The sequence below is a fragment of the Chiloscyllium plagiosum genome, unplaced genomic scaffold (genome assembly GCF_037043375.1).
Source record: "Chiloscyllium plagiosum isolate Xiang-an unplaced genomic scaffold, Cpla_swu_hap1 HiC_scaffold_31, whole genome shotgun sequence".
In the NCBI taxonomy this organism is placed as follows: Eukaryota; Metazoa; Chordata; class Chondrichthyes; order Orectolobiformes; family Hemiscylliidae; genus Chiloscyllium; species Chiloscyllium plagiosum.
This window is the reverse complement of record NW_028270169.1, coordinates 10,477,128-10,501,299: the sequence shown is the minus strand read 5'-3', so window position 1 is coordinate 10,501,299 and position 24,172 is coordinate 10,477,128. Positions and strand designations below refer to the sequence as shown.

The window sequence follows — 24,172 nt, the reverse complement described above, 5'->3', positions numbered from 1 at the left end:
CTGACAGTGCACTCCCTCAGTACTGCCCCTCTGACAGTGCACTCCCTCAGTACTGCCCCTCTGACAATACCACACTCCCTCAGTACTGATCCTCTGAAGGTGCATTGCTCCCTCAGTGCTGATCCTCCAGAAGTGCGCCACTCAATCACCACTGGCTCCCAGACAGTGCAGCATTCCTTCAATACTGACCTTCTGACATTGCATACTCCCTCAGTATTGACCCTCTGACGGTGAAGCACTCCCCTAATGCTGACCCTCCAACAGCGTAGCACCCCCTCAGTACTGCTCCCTCACAATGCACCACTCCCTCAGTCCTGCCCCACCCTCACAATGCAGCAATCACTCAATCCTACCCCTTTGAAAGCATAGCAGTCCCTCAGTCACAGTGCTGCACTACCTCAGTATTGCCTGTCCAACAGTGCAGCACTTCGTCAGTACTGACACTCCAATGGTGCAGCAATCCCTCAGTACTGACTCTCTGACAGTGCGGCATTTCCTCAGTACTGACCGTCCGACACTGCAGTGCTCCCGTAGTACTAACCCTATAACAATACAGCATTCCCTCAGCACTGACCTTCCAACAGTGTAGCATTCCTTCAGTACTGTCCTCCAACCGTGCAGCACTCGAAGCATCAGTACTGACCCTCCTGCAGAGCAGCATTCACTCAGTATTGACCCTCTGACAGTGCAGCAATCTCTCAGTACTGACCTTCCGACACTGCAGAGTTCCATCAGGACTGACTCTCCCACAGTGCAGCACTCCCTCAGTACTGACCCTCCAACAGTACAGAGTTCCATCAGTACTGACCTTCCGAAAGTGCAGAGTTCCCTCCATACTGACCCTCCAAGTGCAGCATTCCCTAAGTGACCCTCCGACATTGCATCGCTCCCTCATTCTTTGCCCCTGACGGTACAGTTCTCCTTCAGCACTGACCTTCCGACAGTGCAGCATTCCTTGAGTATTGCCGCACCGACAGTGTGGCAGACCCTCGTCAGTACTGAGCCTCTGACAGTACAGCACTCCTTCAGCACTGACCCTCTGACAGTGCAGTATTCCTTCAGTACTGATCCTCCTACAGAGCGGCACTCCCTTAGTACTGACTCTCTTGATAGTGCAGTGCTCCCTCAGTACTGACCCTCCAACAGTGCAGCACTCAAAGCCTCAGTACTGACACTCTACAGAGCATCAATCATTTAGTATTGACCCTCTGACAGTGCAGCATTCCCTCAGTACTAACCCTCCAAAAATGTGGCGCTCAGTATTGCCCATCTGACAATGCAGCACTCCCTGAGAACTGACCTTCTGACAGTGCAGCACTCCCTCAGTACTGACCCTCCAACAGTGCAGCACTCAAAGCCTCAGTACTGACACTCTACAGAGCATCAATCATTTAGTATTGACCCTCTGACAGTGCAGCATTCCCTCAGTACTAACCCTCCAAAAATGTGGCGATCAGTATTGCCCATCTGACAATGCAGCACTCCCTGAGAACTGACCCTCTGACAGTGCAGCACTCCCTCAGTACTGCCCCACCCTCACAATGCAGCATTCTCTCAGTCCTACTGCTTTGAAAGCACAGTTGTTACTCAGTATTGCCCCTCTGACAATGCAGTACTCCCTCAGTACTGACCCTCCAACAGTACAGCACTCCCTCAGTACTGACTCTCTGACATTACAGTATTCTCTCAGTACTGACCTTCTGATAGGGCCACATTCCATTAGTACTGATCCTCTGAAGGTGCATTGCTCCCTCAGTACTGATCCTGCAACAGTGCACCATTCCCTCAGTAGTGCCCCTCCAACATTGCGGCACTCCCTCAGTACTGAGCCTCCTACAGAGCAGCACTCCCTCAGGACTGACCCTCCGACAGTGCACCACTCCCTCAGTACTCAACCTCCAACAGTGCAGTGCACCCTCAGTATTGACGCTTAAACAGTGTGGCACTCCCTCAATATTGACCCTCCAATAATGCATCACTCCCTCATTCTGACCCCCCAACAGTACAGCACTCCTTCAGTACTACCCCTCCAACAGGGCGGTACTCCCTCAGTACTTCCCCTCTGACAGTGCAGCACTCCCTCAGTACTGACCCTCTGACAGTGCGGCATTTCCTCAGTACTGTCCCTCCAATAATGCAGCACTTCCTCGTTAATGCCCCTCTGAGAGTCCGGCACTCCCTCAGTACTGCACAGAATGTCAGCATGATTTGGGTGCCCGGCTCAGTACATTACGCAGGATGGTCCTCAATCACTGTATGTTTCTGATAGCCTTCAGCTGAATCATGCAGGCACTTCAGCTGCTATCAAACAGTGTCTGCTGCTGAGCTGGAAGAGAAGCTGTGGATAATAACACTCAGTTTTAACTCTCATTCTCTCCAAATGCAAGGAGTTGATCTTCCTCCTGTTGTGTCAGAAGGTCTGATAATAGCCCACCTCCTCATCCTTTTTTATTCAGCGCGTTATGAGATGCATCAAGTGTGTGTATTTAATAAAATTAGACACAGGACATACAGAAGTTATGTTATGGTGGTGTGTTGATAATGTTAACAGACTAGTAATCCATAGGCCCAGGCTAATGCCCTGGTTGTATTTAAATTGAATGAATAAATTTGGATTTGAAGGCTAGATTCAGGGATGGCGGCCAGGAAACTCGCATCCGTTGCTGTAAATACCCAGCTAGTTCACAAATGTCTTTTATGGAAGGAAATCTTACCTGGTCTGGCCTACACATGGCTGCAGACCCACAGCTTTACCTGCTTCCCTTTGAAGTAGCTGATTATGCTCCTCAGTTCCAGTGGAATTAGGGATGGAAAACAGATGTTGGCCTTGCCAGTGACATCCACATCCCAAGCAAGAATAAAAAATGGAGTCACTTCTTCACCAAAGAGGAGTGGGTTTGGAACTCTCTCTCCCAGGAAAGTTGTTGAGGCTGAGAGGATTAATTGAACATTTCCAAACTGGGATAGTAACCCAGGGTGGCTGGTAATGTGGTTTCTGGATAAAACACCATTGCCAGTATCATATGGTCTGAGAGTCCCCTATATGATAGTCCTTGTGACATATACCACAAAGATTGGATACTCGTTGAGACAAATGTCTTGAAGATTATGAACAATGTTCCCTCTTTAAGATCTACTGTAAGATCTCAGACTTGGATCTCAGAACGTCGACTGGGTTCTGTGCTCAATACTGTCACTGCAACAACTACAGCAACTGAAGGTGAGGCAGGTATTGTTATACTGGGACATTATATGTCGTGACATCACTTATTGTATAGGTACATGGTCTATCCACTCTGGAATCCATGCAATAATACGTCAGATGGAGGGGGAGTTAAGATACACTTCACTAATGACTTAGTTGAAGTAGACACTGTCCACTAGTCGAGGAATCTGAAACATGGGGGCTGTGTCTCAGGATATGGGAATGAGATGAAAAGAAATTATTTCACTCAAAATGTTGTGAATCTTTATGATTCTGTACCAGGGAGGGTTGTGGATGCTGGACAGGGTTTCGGTTTCTCAGGAATTAAAGGATATGGGAGAGCAGGCTGGCAAATGAAGTTGAAGCCGAGGATCAGCCACGATCATGTTGAATTGTGAAGATGGCTCGATGGGCTGAATGGTCTATTTCTGCTCCTGTTTCCTGTGATATTTAGGAACAGGCTGAGCAGTTTCCTGTGTTTCCACCTCTCGGACTAGATGCTGTGATTAACTGATCAGGGTGTTAAAGTTGCTATAGGAGCACAGGATTCAACGGAGCACAGTTCACATGAAAGCTGGTGCCACCAAATGTTTTCTGTTGTTGATTACATCTGAATGCTTTGCTGCAGAATCGTAGAACCTTACAGTCTGGGTGGCTGGCCATTTACCCATCACACATGTGCCAGCTACCAGGCTAATTCTGTCTCTTCAAAAGAGGACAAAGATGTTTTGTAGGTGATGAGGCTGCCTCTTGTTTTAATACTTTTCAATATCTGGCTCAGTTTTAATTTGGGAAATTTAGAGGAGCCTGCGGAAAAATCAATGCCGATTTCAGTAGCTGACCTCATCAGTAAATGGAGCTGAAGAGTAAGGAATCCCCAGGGAGGTGAGTGCATACTCTGGAAGTGTTCTGAATGCAGTTAACCCTCTCTACACTGTTACCGAGGGCGAGTCTATTGGTTGTGAGTACAAGAGGCTGTTTTGACATTTAACCTGGCTGTCATCAGGGCTATTCAACTGTGTCGAGCATCATGTCTGTCTCACCCTCCATCCCTACCCCCCAAAGCACACAGTTTATGGTGTAGGGCTGTTGCAAGTTACTGAATAGATGAGAGGACCCCAACCCATCTTCAGCACATTGGCACTGAGGTCAATTCAGTTCACCTAACCAGACACTAGTAAACATTTGCAAAGCCCTTGGGTGAACATCAGTCCAGGGCTGGGCATTTGATGCTCCAGTGATGACCAAGAGGAATGCTATTCCATCCTCACAATTTCCCATTTCACAAATGGCCCTCTTGGTCATAAGTGCCATGAAGTCCAGGGACAGAGACTCTGAGAGAGAGGAGCCTGTCGCAGTAGCCGGTGCTGCCTGCCAGGTATGAGATAAATGTTCAGAGACCAGTTGTTTGCCATTTTGATCCTCCTGTATGTGCCCAAGTGCTTGTGTTTTTGGTTGTGACCTGCCTCTCCCTATGCAGAGTTGAAACTTTATTGCTGGAACAGCACAGCAGGTCAGGCAGCATCCAGGGAACAGGAGATTCGACGTTTCGGGCACAGGCCCTTCTTCAGGAATGAAGAAGGGCCTGTGCCCGAAACGTCGAATCTCCTGTTCCCTGGATGCTGCCTGACCTGCTGTGCTGTTCCAGCAATAAAGTTTCAACTTTGATCTCCAGCATCTGCAGACCTCACTTTCTCCTCTCCCTATGCAGAACCTTGGAAACAAAACCGACAGTGTATCTGGACCATACACTGATCAAGAACAAATTCAACCAGGATCACAAGCCAGACAAGCCTCTGCTGTATTTAGGCCAACCCCAATTGTATTTAAAATCCAACTGAACTCAGATTGTAACCATAGCAAACCCAGTTAGATTCCAAACAAACCCAGACTATAACCAAACCTGGTCTCAAACCAAAGCCAGACTATAACCAAACCCAAACCATAACCATAACTAAACCAGTTGGCAATCAAATAAAATCCAGATTGTAATCAGATGAAACCAATATGAATTCTGATCAAACCCCAGACTGTCAACAAACCAAAATCAGACTATAACCATAACTAAACCAGATTGTAATCCTATCAAAGCCAGGTTGTAATTAGATAAACCCATATAGATCCTGACCAAACACAGTCTGTAGCCAGCACCTGTTGTGACCTTAAGACATCCTGAAGCACTTTATCATCAATTAAACACTCCTGAGAGTGTAAAGGTCTCACTGAAGTGTTTGGGCTGGGCCTTGTTTTACAGTGCTCCAGTGAAGCCCCAAGTGGTTAAATAGTTGGTCAGCATCCACAGAGAGGACTGGTCCGTACAGAACAGCTACTGGATAAATCACTGGAATCTGAACTTCAGGAGCACTTTCAGGAGATGACAGACAGTAAGAGAGAGAGAAATAAATCTGGTTTGGTATAAATTTGAAAACATTCCTAATAGCGCAGCCTTAAAATAGGCATAAGGCAACACGAACAGAGGTTTGAGAGGGGGAGTCTCACAGCAGGAATCTTCAAAACAAAATCCCAAGTCAAAAATAACTCTGACAAACTGTGACAGAAGCTGGTATTTTTTTGTCTGCTGTTGTCAGTCTGTTTGTCTGAGGAGCTGGTTTTCAGGTGAGACTGGAGGTGATGGTGAGAAGCTGCATCGCTCCACACACTTGCTACTGGAAAAACCCCTGAGTTAAAAACTCCGCTTTCCCAGAGGGGTCAGCACAAGTCCGCATGGCCTCCTCCTGTGCAGCCTCATTCTGTCTCAGACTTTTCTGTAACATTTAATGGCCCAATTTCGTCACCAACCTTCAACCCCACCACTCTTTTTCACATCTGGGTGAAACTATACCACTCCTGCAGCTCCCTGTGCAAAGCCTCTGTGGCATGATCTTGTCATCTCAAGAATGAATGTAACACTGGCCTCTGAGTATTTTGATAGCCAAAGTGGCTCTATTTGCACACAGATCGTAGAGGAGGGTTATTGCCAGAATCTGAAGGCCCGTGTGAAGGAGAAAGGGGACAATGTGTTATCAGTGTTGAAACTTTATTGCTGGAACAGCACAGCAGGTCAGGCAGCATCCAGGGAACAGGAGATTCGACGTTTCGGGCACAGGCCCTTCTTCGGCCTGTGCCCGAAACGTCGAATCTCCTGTTCCCTGGATGCTGCCTGACCTGCTGTGCTGTTCCAGCAATAAAGTTTCAACTTTGATCTCCAGCATCTGCAGACCTCACTTTCTCCTCGACAATGTGTTATCACTCCATGTCACTGGATACTGCAAAAGCAGTGGGCCCTGCCAACATTCCAGCAATAGGACTGAAGACCTGTACTCCAGAACTTGCTGCTCCCCGAGCCAAGCTGTTCCAATATAGGTACATCACTGGCATCTACCTGACAATCTGGAGAATTGTCCAGGTATGTCCTCTGTATCGAAAGCAGGACAATTGCAACCCAGTCAATTCTTGCCTCTTCAGTCTACTCTCGATCATCAGTAAAATAATGGAAGGTGTCACCAACAGTGCTATCAAGCAGCAGTAACCTGCTCAGTGATGCCCAGTTTGGGTTCCGCCAGGGCCACTCAGGTCCTGACCTCATTACAGCCTTGGTTTAGACATGGACAAAAGAGTAATATTTTGCAAGGGTAGATGAGAGGGATAATAAAAACAAAATTATACATTTTCTTCATGGGTGATAATGATCAAGGGATTGAAATGTGTCGGTGAAGAAGTGTTAGTAAATTGCTGCAGTGTATCTTGTAGATGGAACGCACTGCTGGTAAAGTGTGTTTGTGTCAAAGGCAGTGAATATTTAAGGCTACATCACACCAGTGAGTATTTTTCAAAAAGTACTCACTTGGCTGAAGGAATGGGATTTCACTGAGATTGTGAAAGGTGCTACAGAAATGTAATATTTTCTTTGTGGCTATAAGAATTTTTCAGAGTTAGATAAAACTTCTGGGGGCTTCCCATCTATTTACTGATGTTTATGTCTCTAAACCCTGTGGGGATCCACCCACAGGGTTCACATGTGACCAGTCGAGCAGCAGGAGGCACTGTGCTGTGAGAGGGGGACAGGAGAGGAGGAGGGTGATGTTGGAGAGAAAGATTCCTAACCCTGACTTCCCTTCTTCCTAATATCCATTAAGTAAAAGAAAATACACAAAAGCAGAAAAAGTAACAAGAAATAATGATCTGGAGTTATTACAAGTCAATGCAGCAGATGTATTTGAAGGATTTACAGCGCTGTGGGAGATTCTAGCAGATAGTTAAAGTTTTATAGATGTTGAGTGTACTGCGAGGAGATTGTGCTTTTTATGAAGAAGCATCAGTCCATCAGTTGTAAACTAGAATATGAAGCAATCACCTGTAAGTCTTCCAATATCATCAAACAGTAGGGGTCCTTGGCTGTGCTTGCAGAGGCTGCAATCTGCACACAGTCTATATATAGAAACCGACCGGCAATGTGAAGGACTCCCTACTGCTCTGCAGTAATGGAGAACATGTCACTGAGTGTTTAGATCTCAGCACATGCAAGAGGTGTTTTGAAGCCTTATCTTTAAATGCATGATAGCTTTAAAACAAAGAGAAGGAGCCCTCAATTGGGCAGAAAGTGCAGTGTGTGGTGAGAGCTGTATCATTAAAGCGGTAATATCAGAGCATTCCACACAGTTCCATGCCTTTGGACTTCCCTAATACTGATTAACAGAGAATCTCCTCGATACTCCATCTCTGAGAGGGAGCAATCAGAAATCTAAAGTAACACCAGTATGAGACAGGGCACAGAGACAGTGAATGAAATGCAGGACAGGTGTGAGATGTAAGACAGTGAATTAAATATGAGATAAGGTGTGAGGTTGTGAGACAAGAGTGTGACATACATAACACTGTGGAAAATCAAACTGGATGTGGGACAGAGCATGAGATACGGGACAGGTGGTGAAATACAGGATGGGCCGAGAGTTGCAAGACTGGGTGTCAGATATAAAACAGAATGAGAGATAAGGGATACAGGTGTGTGAGATATGGGATATAGGGATGAGATACAGGACAGGATATGAGGTACAAAAGGGAATGCGATATGAGAGACATAGAATTTTATATCTCAGAGCATCAAGGCTATGGTGAGTTTTGTGTCAGAATTGGACAAGTGAGGCCCATCTCAACTTTAGGAGCATCCTGCTCCATCTTTTATGCTTTTCCAAGCAGTATAGTGAGTTTCTCACTCGGCATCAGTTATCAGCCAATCAAAGGCAATGATTCCTTATTAACCACCTTGCTGATGGTCCAGCTTGCCTCATTCCATCTCACCAAACTTGCCAAAGACTTCAGGACGACTCAACATGAAACCAGAGCCGGTACCTGGTGAATTCAGCTCACCACTTGCTCCAAAAGACACTGGGCGCCAACATTCTCAGACCAAAAGAAAAAATGCTGGAAAATCTCAGCAAGTCTGACAGCATCTGTAAGGAGAGAAATGAGCTGACGTTTTGAGCTTTGACAAAGGGTCAGTTAGACTCGAAACGTCAGCTCTTTTCTCTCCTTACAGATGCTGCCAGACCTGCTGAGATTTTCCAGCATTTTCTCTTTTGGTTTCAGATTCCAGCATCCGCAGTAATTTGCTTTTAGCCAACAATCTCAGGACATACTCCATGGATACAGGCTACATGCATTCTACATCCATGAACATCGGCATTGGATGTGTGCCAGCCTCAGTGAACCCTTAGAGCACATCTCTGACCCACTTACAGGATGCTCCTGCACTTCAATGCTGCACCAACAATTCTCATTGTCATGCTGCAGTAAGGACATCGTGCACTGAGAGTGACACACCTAGCTCATCGACTGGACCAGGCTGCACCTCCGAGCTTTCAAGAACATCTCCAGGATACCCGCACCAATCAACCCCACTGTCCCATGGCTGAACATTTCAACTCCTCCTCCCACTCTGTCGAGGACATGCAGGTCCTGGGCGTCCTCCATCGCCACTCCCTCACCACCCAACGCCTGGAGGAAGAACGCCTCATCTTCCACCTCGGACCCTCCAGCCCCATGGCGTCAATGTGGACTTCACCAGTTTCCTCATTTCCCCTCCCCCCCCCCCCCCGCCTTACCCCAGTTCCAGCCTTCCAGTTCAGCACCATCCTCATGACCTGTCCTACCTGTGAATCTCCCTTCCCACCTCTCCGCTCCACCCTCCTCTCTGACCTATCACCTCCATCTCTACCCCCATTCACCTATTGTACTCTTTGCTACCTTCCCCCCAGCCCCCCCCCCCTCCCATTTATCACTCCACCCCCGAGGCTCCCAGTCTCATTCCTGACAAAGGGCCTTTGCCTGAAACGTCAATTTTCCTGCTCCTCGGATGCTGCCTGACCTGCCATGCTTTTCCAGCATTGCTCAAATCCTGCATCTCCAAGCTCTTCCCTCTCTGACATTGAGCAAAGGGGCTTGTTATGGTTGTCAGCAGCACTCAGTCCCAACTGTGCACTACCCCATCCAGCAGAACCCTGCTGGCACGGTGAGGTGCCAATCACCCCTGTCTGCCATACGCAGGACAAATGGCTGGGTACAGGCAAGGTCAGAAGTCACACCACACAAGGTTATAGTCCACTGCAGCTGCAGGAGGAACAGTGCTCCAAAAGCTTGTGATTTCAGATAAACCTATTGGACTATAACCTGGTGTCATGTGACCTCTGACTTTGTCCACCCCAGGCAGGGTGACTTGAAACATACTCGAGAAAGTACAGGAACCAACCTCTTCACCAATGTCATGGTTTTTTTGATACTACAATTATCTTAGCCATTAATATCTGACAGTTGGTTTTAATTTTCATCACTAATCAGTACTAATTTACTGCTGTGTTCTTCTGTTAAATCTAAAACCAAATGTTCCAGAAAGATAAAATTAAACTCAGAGTCCTTTTTTTTTAACAATCTGACAAGGGGGACAAGTCTTACTTCTGCTTTATCAACCTTCTTTCCAGTTGTTGACATTTATCATAGGAAGTTTCAATGTAAACATGTCATGATGCGATGACAACCTCCCACCAATGATGATAGTGTAACAGCTCGATTTTTGATTTCCCCACTTCCTCCCACCATAGGTTGTAACAAAAAAGGATTAGAACTAATCAGGAAATGTATAAATTGGCACAAGGGTTTGAGTGAGGTCTATGTGCCTCTTTCAATTATTCCCTGCTCTATAACCCTCTTCCACCAAGTCTTGGCTCACCATGTGGAACAACAACAGGAGATTGACTGGCATTTGCGATAATTAGGGGGAAAACTGTGTATGTTAAGAGCAGTACAAAATCAAATTATAGACATTTAGAAATACTGGTGTCTTAGAGGCTTTTAAAAAATATTTACTTGATCAAATTAAGAGCTTCATAGTAGCTAAGTGGCTGGGTAATGTCCAAGCCGTGTCTTAAGTACATGAAATTTTGCACCGACAATAATGAAGTTAATTTTAAAATGATTTATAATACAGCCATTTAATTGCAAGCTGTATCAAGACAGCCTACTACAGATTTTTTTTAATAACTTTGAGGCAGTCATATTAAAGTCATTGCCAGTGGGTTTACCGTTTAGCCAGTTGGGTTGTAAATTTATTTCAGAACAACCAGAATGTCGGATTTGTCCCTTTTTCATTAGTGAATGATAAGGGAGTGACCTCGGTGTAAGGTTTTTCAGGGTGAAGGTGGAGTGCAGACAGGAAAGAATAAGTTATCCGTAGAACTATAACCCCACTCATTTCTCAAAAGACAGAGTACATTAGCCGCAACTGGAATTAGTCCTGTCCCATTTTTAAGTGACGCTCAGCAACTGAAGTTAATCCCATCCCAATTCCACATTTCTTCTGAAGCAGAGCAAGCCTGCAATAAGGCGTGCCATTTTACCCCAGAGCCTTAAATTAATAGACTTAACATGCAGTCTCCCCATTGGAATAATTTGCTTGTTGGTGACTGTCAAGTTCCTCTGGTGCAAAGAACAAACTAAATCCTTCAGAAAAATCAAAGGAAAATGAGATTCTGTTGCTAATGTCGAGCATGCCGTGTTTTGTGCGTGGTGCTGCACCTTGAGTGTGAGCTGTTGTGTTTGGTAGGTGTTAAGGTGCCACACGCATTGAATGTGAGATGTTGTTCATTGTGGCTGCGAATAATACATTTACCTTGAATCAACATCGGATCAGGAAATATGAAACTTATCCTGTTCCTGGTTTGGCCAGGTCACTGCATTCCCATCTTGTCCACCCATTTTGCTTTTTACTCCAGAAGTGCAGCTGTTTCAATACAGCTGTTCCTCTTCCTGACACAGCTGAATTTTTCTGTCTTATTGCAGTGACTCCACACCTCTCCCCACTCCAGGTTTGTGATTGTGATGTTCTGCAAAGACCCTGTTTTCTCTTCACCCTCCTCCCCAAACATTGAGATGGGGAGAGCTCTCAGTCACCTTGTCTCAACTCACTTTTGGAATGTTGTATACAGTTCTGGTCACCCTGCTACAAGAAGCATATTATTAAACTAGAAAGGGTGCAAAAAGATGTACAAGAATGTTACCAGGACTGAAGGGTTTGAATTATAAGAATGGGCTGTGACTTTTTTTCCCTGGAGCACAAGAGGCTAAGAGGTGATCTAATGGAGGTTTAGATAATCATGAGGGGCATAAAAATAATGTGAATAGCCAAAGTCTTTCTCCTAGAGTAGGGGAGTTCAAAAGTAGAGAGTACAGGTTTAAGGAGATTTAAAAGGGACCTAAGGGATAACTTTTTCACGCAGAGGGTGATGCGTGTATGGAATGAGATACCAGAGGAAGTGGTGGAGGCTGGTACAGTTACAACATTTAAAAGACATTTGGACAGGTACATAAATGGGAAAGGTTTAGGGGGTATGGGCCAAACACAGGCAAATGGAATTAGTTTAGTTTAGGAAACTTGGTCAGCATGGATGAGTTGGACCAAAGGGCCTGTTTCTGTCCTGCATGATTCTATGACTTGAAGCTTTCTGCCCACCAGCAGCTCAACAGCCTCTGTGAACTGTCTGGGAGAGAGCATTGGAGGTGCTATGTAAATGGAGCCACTCTCCAATTTGTTGCCTTCCCATTCCATGTAGCCTGCCTGCTCCCCACATCTCTTCATCCACCCCCCACACACACTCACACATACTCAGACACTCACACATTCACACACACACACACTCACACATTCACTCACACTCACACACCTACCTGTGCATTCTGCCCCGACAGTCAGCCTCGAGCTCTGACCTGTTGAGTCTCACTGTCCTCTTTAGGCTTCACCTCCCAGAATTTCCAAGTGCTGCGATCACAAGGGGATTTCTTTGCTGTGTTCATTATTGGGAGCTGTGCTTTGCTGCAAAGGCTACCCCACAGAAGGTGATGGGGCTGTTAGTGGCTATCCATCATCTAAAGCCACAGGGACTTGAGTTGTTCATATGGCTTTATTCTTGTTTACCTGGTTCATTCTTAAAATTATCTCCAGCCTATAAGCATCACTGTCAAGGCCATCACTTATTGCCCATTCCTGGTTGGGTGACTGCATGGCTTGCTTGACGAATTTATTCGGCAAATAACCAGTAGATACATTGTTGTGGGTGTGAGTCACAGGTAGGCCAGTCCAGATAAGAAAGCCAGGTTTCCTTCCCTGAAGGACAGAATGTACCAGGTGGGTTTTGATGACAATCTCTTATCGTCTTATGGACATTATTAGTTATATTCCAGATGTATTTAATTAAAATTTCCTCACCTGCTTAGGTGGGATTCGAACTCTTGTCTTTAGGCCTCGGAAGTTCCAGCCAAGTAATATAACCTCTATGATACCATACCCTTTAACCTTAGGCCTGAAACTGAAATACTGAGTTCAGTGTTGGACACCGCCCTTAGAAAGGATGTCAAGGCCTTGGAGAAAGGGAAAAGGGATTTACTGGAGCAATACCAGGCTTTGTGGAGAGACTGCCAAAGCTTGGATTGTGTTCCTCAACACAGAGAAAGTTGAGAAATTAAGAGCAGCACAGTGACTCAGTGACAGCAGCACACTGCTGCCTCACAGCACCAGGGACCTGGGTTCGATTCTACCCTCAGGCGACTGTCTGTGTGGAGTTTGCACTTCCTCCCCGTGTCTGCGTGGGTTTCCTCTGGGTGCTCCAGTTTTCTCCCACAGTCCAAAGATGCGCATGTTAGGTGGATTGACCATGCTAAATTGCCCATTGTGTCTAGAAATGTGCAGGCTAGGTGGATTAGCTCTGGGAAATGCAGGGTCACAGGGTAGGTGTACGTTCGGTCTGAGTGAGATGCTCTTCAGAGGATCCCTGTGGACTCAATGGGCCGAATGGTATGCTTCCACAATGTAGGGATTCTATGACTTGATAGAGGCATCCAGATATACGAAGTATTTTTATGGGGTAAATCTGAAGAATCTATTTTCAGTGGCAGAATGGTCAGTAGTCAGCACACAAAAGTTTAAGGTGGTCAGAAATAAACATGGGATTTTGACGAGAAATTTTTTTTCACAACAAGTCGTTGTGATCTACAATGCACTGCCTGAAAGTGCAATGGAAGCAGATAAATAACTTTCAAAAGGGAGCTGAACTAATTACCAAAGCATGGAAAGATAAGAGCTTGTTAAAGAGCCAGCATGAGGTCTTGGGGGGTGAATGGCCTCTTTCCGTACTGCATGATTGTACGGAATTAACAATGCTGAGGATTGGGAGAGATATTGAGTGGGTTGCAGGCACACACATTTTGCACTGTCACTCACAGGCAAAATCTGTCCCAGACAAGATGAAGAGCCATCTTCAGTCAAAATGCAGTTAGTGGGCAAGTCTTTTTTAAGTAAAGGCAAGTTTGGATGTTGGAAATCTGAAACAAAGTCAGGGAATGATGGAAAAACTTGGCAGATCTAGCAGCATTTGTGGAACGAGAAGCAGGGTTAATTTTTCAAATCTGGTATGACCCTTCCTCAGATGAAGATGTATAATTAAGTCCCTGTTTTGAAGAAGCACATTCTATTCAATGCTTATATTTTCAGTATTAATTCCTATATGTGGATAGCATAATGAAAAGCATCCCTCCTCTATCTGACTCACTAACATTTGAAGAATAGGAATTGGCAGTAAGAAGGAAGATTTTCTGTGCTGCAAACAGTTCCTGGCATGGGGGTATTGTCTGTTTGCCTCTGGGATCAGTGCAAATGGGCTTGAAGGGTTTGATGGTGTATTATTTGCATTGGTTGTGAACGCAGAGGAACAATTAACATTATCTGTGAGTGAAAATAGGGATAAATCTCCTTTATGTACTTACAATAATGTAAATGAATAATGAGAACATCTTGACCCTTTTAAAAATGAACCACTTAACTAGAATATACAGGCAGTTATTATGAAATCATGAATGTTGTCAAGATTAGTTCAGTACTTGAAGACATAACAATATTTATTCAGTACATTGAGAGGTATTTGTAATGAATAAAATTGCTTTGGGGAAATTTGTTGCTGAGTGAGTTACGTTCATGGACATGAAACTCTCAGGCTGTGTAGCACACTGTATCAATCATGGGTCAGAGCAGAGCATTGCTAACCCAAATAAAGGTCACCCTTTCACATCCTGATCTCAGTACCAATGTGGAATGCCCCCACCTCCCCCTGCCTCCAGAGACTCTCCCAAATCCTCCAGTGCTCACTGCTCAACAATCCTTGTCAGTAACCTTTCCTTGTTATCTGGCAAATCAATAAACTTTGACCTATATCAGCACCAGCATTTGAATGCTTTCTGACGCAATCTGTATCTTAAAGGAGCAGTCTGTGTGCTATAGTGCTGTCTACCTTTCCCACCATCTCCAACCCTCACCCATCGACCGGTTGCCTTCAACACACTCTCACTCTCACATCCACACTCTCTCGTTTACACATGTAAACTTATACCTACCTCTCACACACTGATGCATTCACGCAGAGTATCAGACACATGTGGAACACCCACTCACTCTCTCCACACACTCACTCCCCCTCCACACACTCGCTCAGTCCCACACACTCACCCAGTCCCACACACTCACTCACTCCCCCACACTCACCCCCAGCCACACACTGACTCACACACACTCACCCCCACACACTCACCCCCACACACTCACCCCCACACACTCACCCCCGCACACTCACTCCCACAAACTCACCCCCGCACACTCACCCCCGCACACTCATACCTGCACACTCACCCACACATTCACTCCCACACAACCACTCCCATGTACTTACCCTGACACACTCGCACCCGCAAACTCACACCCGCACACCCACTCCCCCACTCTCACTCCCACACACCCACTCCCACGTACTTACCCCCACACACCCATTCCCACACACACACCCCCACACACCCACTCCCCCACACCTACTCCTACACACCTACTCCCACACACCCACTCCCACACACTCACTCCCACACACTCACTCCTACACACTCACTCCCACGTACTGACCCCCACACACTCACTCCCACACACTCACTCCCACACACTCGCTCCCACACACCCGCTCCCACACACCCGCTCCCACACACCCGCTCCCACACACCCGCTCCCACACACCCACTCCCACACACCCACTCCCACACACTCACTCCCACGTACTTACCCCCACACACTCACTCCGGAACACTCATTCCCGCACACTGACTCCGGCACACTCATTCCTGCACACTCACTCCCCCACACACACACACCCCCCACACACTCACTCCCACACACTCACTCCCACACACTCACTTCCACACACTCACACCCCCCACACACTCACTCCCACGTACTCACCCTCACGTACTCACCCCCATGTACTTACCCCCACGCACTTACCCCCACACACTCACTCCGGAACACTCATTCCCGCACACTGACTCCGGCACACTCATTCCTGCACACTCACTCCCCCACACACACACACCCCCACACACTCACTCCCACGTACTGACCTCCACACACTCACTCCCACACACTCATTCCCATGTACTTACCCCCACACACTCACTCCGGCACACTCATTCCCGCACACTGACTCCGGCACACTCATTCCTGCACACTCACTCACACACACACACACCCCCCACACACACACCCCCCACACACTCACTCCCACACACTCACTCCCACGTACTTACCCCCACACACTCGCTCTGGCACACTCATTCCTGCACACTCACCCCCACACACTCAGCCCCGCACACATATCCCCACACACACTCAGCCCCGCACACATATCCCCACACACACACCCCCGCACACACACACCCAGACACTCACTCCCACACACTCACCCCTGCACACTCAGTGATATTTATTGATGGGAGCTTACAACTGAAATGTGAGGGACCTGAGAGGTGTGTTGAGGAGTGAGTTATCAGAGTGGAATGCTTTGCCAGGAGAGTAGCTGAGACAGAGACCATTATCTTGGGGCAGAGAAAGATAGAAACAGGAGCTGGGGAAGTCCATTCAGCCCTTTGCACCTGCACTGCTATTATGGCTGATCATCCATCTCAATACCGTTGACTCACACTATCCCTATAACCTTTGATTTAATTAACTTCCAGAAATCTATCAATCTGTCTTAAAATGCTCAATGACCAAGTTTCCTACAGCCCTCCAGGCTAGAAATTTATCCTCACCTCAGTCCGGAATGGCCAAGGTCTTATTCTGAGACAGCGGGCCCTGGATCTAGACACCCCAGAACTGGGGGAAACATCCTTCCTGTTGAGACCATTGGAATTTTGTTATAGTGTGACCAGCAGAGAATATATGGGCAGCTTTGAACCTCAAAAAAACCTATGACAGACAGAGTGAGCCTAGTAACCTTCCTGATCATAGAATCATACAGAAATGAAGGAAGCCATTCAGCCCATCCTTGTATGGTAGGTGCCTCTAATAAATTGATGCTGATGCTGCCTACAATATCTTCAGTGCTACAGTAGATATTTTATTGAAAGATTAAGTTGAACATGATAATTCCCAGTGTCACCCTATTTAATTAAAGTAAGTCCATTTATCAGTTGTGACAATCAAACATGGCAGGATATATTCACAGGCTATTTTCAGTACTTCTTCTGGTTGCCTTGTCAAAACACTCACATGGGACTAGGTGCCTCCATTATTTAAGACTGTTGAACAATACTGAGTCCTACAAACCAAGGAGAATGGTCACTGACTCCCTGGGCTCTAAAATACTAAGTGGACTCATATTTCCTTGTGATAAATTGAGCTCCTTTTTACTGCTAGAAGGTATTTTTGTAACAAATAGGGCAAGAATGTAAATTTATATAGCACCTTTCCTGATCTCAGGATGTCACAAAGCTCATAACATCCAGTGAAATACTTCTGAAGTTCTGTCACAATTCTAATTTGAGAAATGCAATAACCAATTTGCATGCAGCAAGCTCTCACAGACAGTGACATGAGAAGGACCAGGGATCTGTTTTTGCCCAAGGGAACAGCATTAAGCACACCATCAGCAAGAAAGCCCCCGGTTCTTTCTCAGAATGCTGCCATGGAATATTTTCCATCCAGCTGAGGGCAGATGGGCATTTGGTTTCACATCCCACCTGAGGGATGGCACCTGGAACAGTGCAGCACTCCTTCAGTACGCCATTGGAGTGTCACCCCCAAGATAATGTGCTCAAGTCTGTTTGGCATTTCAAGCCATAACCTTCTGGCTCAAGAGACTGGAATAGATAGACCAGGCTGATCACCCTGTGCAACACTAAGACAACACAGTCCCAGTAATCCCTCACATATCATCACTTCAATAGGAACAGATCATGATTTCATAGTTTGTGAGAGTTTGCTGTGTGAACATTAGCGGCTGTGTTCCTGATGTTACAGTAGTGACAAAACTTCAGAAAGCACTTCACCAGCAGTAAGGTGCTTTGGGACATCTTGAGGTTGTGAAAGGTACTGTATAAATACAAGTACGGGTACTGTACTTCTGTCCTGACAATGCTGCAACTACATCTGTGCTGCATTGCTGTCGGTCTTGATTAACTGCTCAGACTCAGAGTGGGGATTGAACCCAGAACCTCCAGCGATAATAATAGCAATGGATCCAATCTGACAGGCTACTTAGATAGCTCAGGGCTCATATGTAACAGGGCTTCAGTTTCTGTTAGTGTGGTTAATGGGTAAATTACACAGGAGCAAAGCAGATGTGGCTCTGTGCTGTCAAACTGGTACTTGTAATTTTTTTTTTTGGTCAATTATTTTATGTTACCCAAAGAGAAAATTCATGTTTCCTGTTAATTAACAGTACAGTTTCAATCAATACACTGTCAACCTACTCGATGACGTCCACCCACTCCCCCTGCCGTTAGTTCAGAGGGCTTGAAAAGATCCATTTTACCTCTTGTCAACCTGCTTCTCATTCAGAAGACACAAATGGCACAGACATCCAACATAATGCTATTATTAATAGATAATAAATAATATACAAATACTAACAAAATGTTTATTGCTCCCTGGAAACCTCAGCAGTTTACATGTCTCCTCTTTTCGTAATATAGATGTTCAGTCACCAAGTGTCTTCAGTCAGTCCATTATAACAAATGTCCAATCAGTCTGTTACAATCCAGTGTCTGTTACCACCTTGTCATAATTATAATTGAATATCCACTCACGATGTGATGACCTGCTGTCCACTGAGTTTGTAATTCACATCTTCTCTAGACAAACCTTTGTTTCTTAACTTGTCCCATTCCCACTCCCTTTGATGTTGCACCTTGTGTCATCTCATCTCTCCTGCTCCCCACCCTATCATAAACCTTCCTGTCTGTTTTCTTGCTTTATGCTATCATGGGATTCTTTTCTCTGTTTACAGAATGTGGCCATCATGGCTGGGTCAGCATTTGCTACACACCCCCAATTGCCCAGACAGCAGGTCAGAGTCAACCTCAATGCAGTGGGTCTGGAGTCACATGTAGGCCAGACCACATAAGGATAGCGGTTTTCTCTCCCTAAAGGACATTAGTGAACCAGATGAGTTTTTACAGCAATCAACAATGATCACATATTTGTCAGCAGGGTAGCTTTTTTATTAATTCAAGTTTTTCCCTAACTAGATGGTGAGATTTGAACTGATGTCCCTGGAACATTCGTAGTTTGGGGGAAGTTGTCATGTCACTGAACTAATAATCCAGAAACCCAAGCTCATGGGAACTTGGTTTCAGATTCCACCACAGTAACTAGTGGAATTTAAACTTGATTAATAAAAATCCAGAATTGAAAACTAGTCTCAGAAAGACTGACCTTGGAACTATCTTTGATGGTTGTAAAAGGTTTTTTAGCGAAGGAAACCCACTGTCCTGACCTGGTCTGGCCTACATGTGACTCTAGACCCACAGCAATGTGGAATGGCCAAGTAACATGCTAAGTGTAGGGTATTTAGGTTTGGTAACAAATGATGGTTATGTCAGTGACACTCACATCTCATGAAAGAATAGATAAATATTTCTGAAGAGGGAGAGAGAGAGAGAGAGAGACGTGTTGCCAAAGGTATCCACCTTGCGAGATAAATGCAAGAACGCCAAACTTCAAGCAATCTCAATAATTTAGCAAAAGGACAGAAACTTCACAAATTTCTTTCTTTCCAGCAGAATAATTTACGTTCAAACTCCTCTGAAGCCCATTTATGTTGTGATGAGTGTCCATTAACACTTAACCCTGATGTTGTATCCCCTGGGAATGCAGCACTAACCACTTTGCGTGTTGAAATAATTCTTCCGTTTCAAATCATTTCCTTGCTTTGCATCAAAAGACACCTCCAGTGTTCCCTTTTTTGCAGCTGGGCAGGGGATTCAGGAACAGTGACCAGTCACTCAGGGATGCCAATGTTAATTGTAGAATCCTGCAACTTAAAGCCTGGGTTGCCAAGGGCAACATCAAGGTGATACCACATCTTACAGACCAGAGCTATTGTCGCTTTACACTTATGTCTGAGAAAGAATTGTCCTATTTATACAAATCCGGCGAGAAAAATGATCCCAGTGAACCTGGCGTGTGCAGAGTGCAGATTAATGCCGAGCTAAGCCCCTATAATTTCACGCAGCATACTTTCTAGAAATGTGTTGTCTCTGCTGACTTATTTATTCTGGATGATCCTTGTCTGAGAGGCTGTACCAGCCTGGTGTGCGTGACCCTGCATAGATACAGCCTGACACTGTGCCAGGCATAGAAACAGCAAGGAGGCAAAAATAGAAAATGCTGGAAGAAAAGCAACAGGTTAATCGGCTTGTGAAAGGGGCTAAGAGGCCGGGTGCAGTCGAATTATTAAAGGCGCTAACAGAGGCACAGGGGACGGTCAATTAGAGCTCACCAAAAGAAAGGTAGTAAATACAGCAACAACAACCCATCCATAACGTTTATTTACAGAGTGCCTTTAATGTGACGAAACATCCCAAGGTGTTTATAGGAACATGATCATGCAAAAATCAGATGTTGGCACATGTAAGGTCTAATTAGGACAGGTTAGAACAAAGAGATGGATTTAACAAGGTGTTGGCGGAAGGAGAGAGTTTGAGCAGTCTAAGAGAGAATTTCAGGGTGTAAGGTGTGACCCCTGCCAATGAACCAGTGGAAACCCGGGTGGGTTGGTGGAGTTGTCGGAAGGGTGTACAACTGGCGTATTTATAGTCAGTATGATTTTAATATTCTCATCGTCAAGAATGTGGTGCTGAAAAAGCACAGCAGGTCAGGCAGCATCCAAGGAGCAGGAAAATCGACATTTCAGGCATAAGCCCTTCACCAGGAATGAGGCTTGTGGGCCAGGGGTGCTGAGAGATAAATGGGGGGGGGGGGGGGGTAGGGTTGGGGGATATGTGGCTGGGAATGCAATAGTTAGATGAAGGTGATAGGTCAGAGAGGAGGATGGAACAGACAGATGGGAAAGACGATGGACAGGTCAAAAGGGCCATGCCGAGTTGGAGGCTTGGGACTGGGATAAGCTGGGGGAGGGAAAATCAGGATACTGGTGAAATCCATATTAATCACATGTGGTTGCAGGGTCCCACGGCGGAAGATGAGGCGTTCTTCCTCCAGGAGTCGGTTGGTTAGGGTCTGGCAATGGAGGAGACCCAGGACCTGCATGTCCTTGGTGGAGTGGGAGGGGGAGTTGAAGTGTTCAGCCACGGGGCGGTGGGGTTGGTTGGTACGGGTATCCCAGAGATAAAATTTTATATTCTCATCCCTGTTTCAGAACTCCTCACAATCTCACCCCTCCTTATCTCTGTAACCTACTCTAGCCCTGAGACCTCAGATCTCTGCACTGCTCTGAATCTGGACTCTTGAATTTTAATTGCTTTCTCTTGGTTGCTGTGCCTCCAGGCCCCAAACTCTGGAAAGCTCTCATTGCCCCTCACATTCGTCCTCAAAAACCGTCGCTACGCTTTTGATCATCTAATTAGATATCAGTGATTGTGAGTCATATTTCATTTCATAATGATCCTGTGATGTCCATAGGGGTTGTTTTATTACATTAAAGGTGCTACACGAATATAACTTGATGAATGCAGCACCATACACAAATGCATCAATGACTGTCACTTGAATCTTCCTCATTCAGTTTTGTTTAAAGAAGGGATTACTGGTATTGATCTTGGCGATGGTAAAGACACCACTTTAAGCCAGACTTATCAGATCAAGCGAGTTCTGTTTCTGAGTCTGTGTTAAGCTTTCTGTCTTGCTGCTGATGAACAGAGGTTGGGATGAGTGAACTGACAAGGGCTAGAACAACATCTGGAAACTCCTGGTCCTGATTGCAATTCGTGGTGAAAACCATGTGGAGTGGACAGCAAGCAAGAATGGGGTGGTGATGCCTCTGCAGCTGATCAGCCACTTAGAACCAAGTTTGTGAGGCCCAGTCCCAAATGCTGGTGGAACCCCACCCCGGTCAAGAAAAAGAAGCTTCAAAATTAAAATACTGAAAGGCTCAGATCACCCCCACCCCCTCAACAAACTCGCAGTGGCTGAGATGGATGGTCCAATGCAAGAGTACAGGATTAGCACCACAACTCTTACACTTAACGCTTCCTTATGGCTCCCATTAATAGGACCAGTGCCCCTACAACTATGATGGAAGGTGTGATTTTTGAACATTTTAATATCATTTATTTTGGAGTTTTGAGTTTGGACTTATGCCACATGGGTTTTCCATACATCTGAAAGGTTTAACTATTAATTTATTTTTGTAGTCATAGTGATTTAGTTTAAAATACAGTGTGAGAGAATTCCTGGAGAGTAATAAGTTTTTGTTTACATTGGGAGGATTTTACCAGCAAACAATGCAAACAATTATACATTCAGCTGCAGCTTCAAAAGGCAGAACAATATTTTTTGATCAGGGTAACTTAGGAAAAGAATGGGGGTTTTATTAGTTTCAATTTGGGCAGTTCTGTAGGAGTCTTGGCTGAAGGCATATGTGTAAAGTATTTGCTCCTAAGAAACAGAGAAGATAGTTAGAATTGTTTAAAAAAAAGTTACCTCAAATTTAGTATAAATTCCAGACCAGAAGTGTTTAGTTAAAGCCCTGAAGGGATTATTTGAAGCTGAAAATGTATCAGCTGTCTTATATGAAGGCTCCTAGAAGAGGCTGTCAGATTCTAAAGACTGGGAGTTGAAGCCTCCGTTCAATTAAACCTTATAAGAGTGAAGGAGAGAATTCTCTCTGGTGTGAGTACTGTGAAGGGATGACTTCAGAATTAATTGTATTTTAACCATGTATTTCCCAAATCTTTAAATATATGTTCTATGGAAATGGTTTAGTTTATTCTATTTTTGTTAATTTCTTTGTGTAATAAACTTCCGTTTTTTTTTAAAACCAAATTTACACATTGCATGCTTTTGTTTCAATCAGCGACCAGCTTGTTAAAACCAAACAAAAAACAAAATATGATCTATCAAGCCTGATTTCAGTCTGGGATTTGACATGCTCAGTACAGGTGCATAATCCTTTATCGAGACCAGCTGGTTTCTGGAATTCAGAAGTTTTCGAATTTCAGAATAAGTGAGTTTAATGGTGAAATTTTTAAAACTCTTACCTAACAGCAGACTCACTTTGAGTAAAACAGGCCCTGAAACAGAGGTGAGGCCTTCCAGTGTTGGGCCACGCCTTCTCCCCCCATCGCATCTGAGTGGCGCGCATCGAGTGGGTGTGGATTTTGGTTAACTATTTGCATACCAAACAACCTCGTTAATGATAAAAAAAACTTAACAAAAAAGCCTTTGGATTTCAGAGCTTTTCAGATTTCAGGATTTCGGATAAAGGGTTGTCTACCTGTAATAATGTGAACTGGGATCATAACACATCCACAATATGCCAGACTGGCAAATGAAAGATCAAAGAAACCCAGTGGCTTGGGGAAACCTGGAAGTTGTTGTATCTTACCTCCATGACCAGTAGCTTTGCAGACAGTCGGCATGAAATATTCAGGAGCTGTCTTACAGTGGGAATCATTAATTTAGCCTCTGAAATATTTAGTGTCTGCAGGACATTGCTTAGTTCCATGTCTATTTCAGGTGTCCAACTTCATTCACAGCACTTGCTCCCCACCTGCACTCATTGCCAGCTGGGAATAAGTTGGGGTTAGACACAGATACCACAAAAAAGGACAGCCCTCCCTCCTCACAGTAACAGGAGGGTTCAAGGAGTTGGGAGAATGGGTGCTGTTTCATGAGACATTGCTGTATCTTGGAGAAGGTGAGAGTGTTGGGAATGCAACATCAAAGTTCAGCCCCCACCTCTTATAGGCAGAGCGGCTCTGCTGTCCATGTAGCTTCCTCCTGCCCTGCAATCTTCCAAGCTGCCTGCCCTTCTCCAGTCTGTCTATCACTAATTTCCTGTATCCCACCAATAGCAGCCATGCCTTCAGCCATCCAAGCTCTGGGATTCCCTGCTTACTGCTTCTTTCTCTTCCTTTAAAACTCTTTGC

General features: G+C 45.3%; 1 protein-coding gene across 5 annotated transcripts in view; it reads left to right on the top strand.

The window, feature by feature from the left end:
• dph1 (diphthamide biosynthesis 1) overlaps positions 1-24,172 on the top strand; it is a 613,903-nt gene that overhangs the window by 556,016 nt on the left and 33,715 nt on the right. The gene's annotated exons all lie outside the window — the stretch shown is intronic.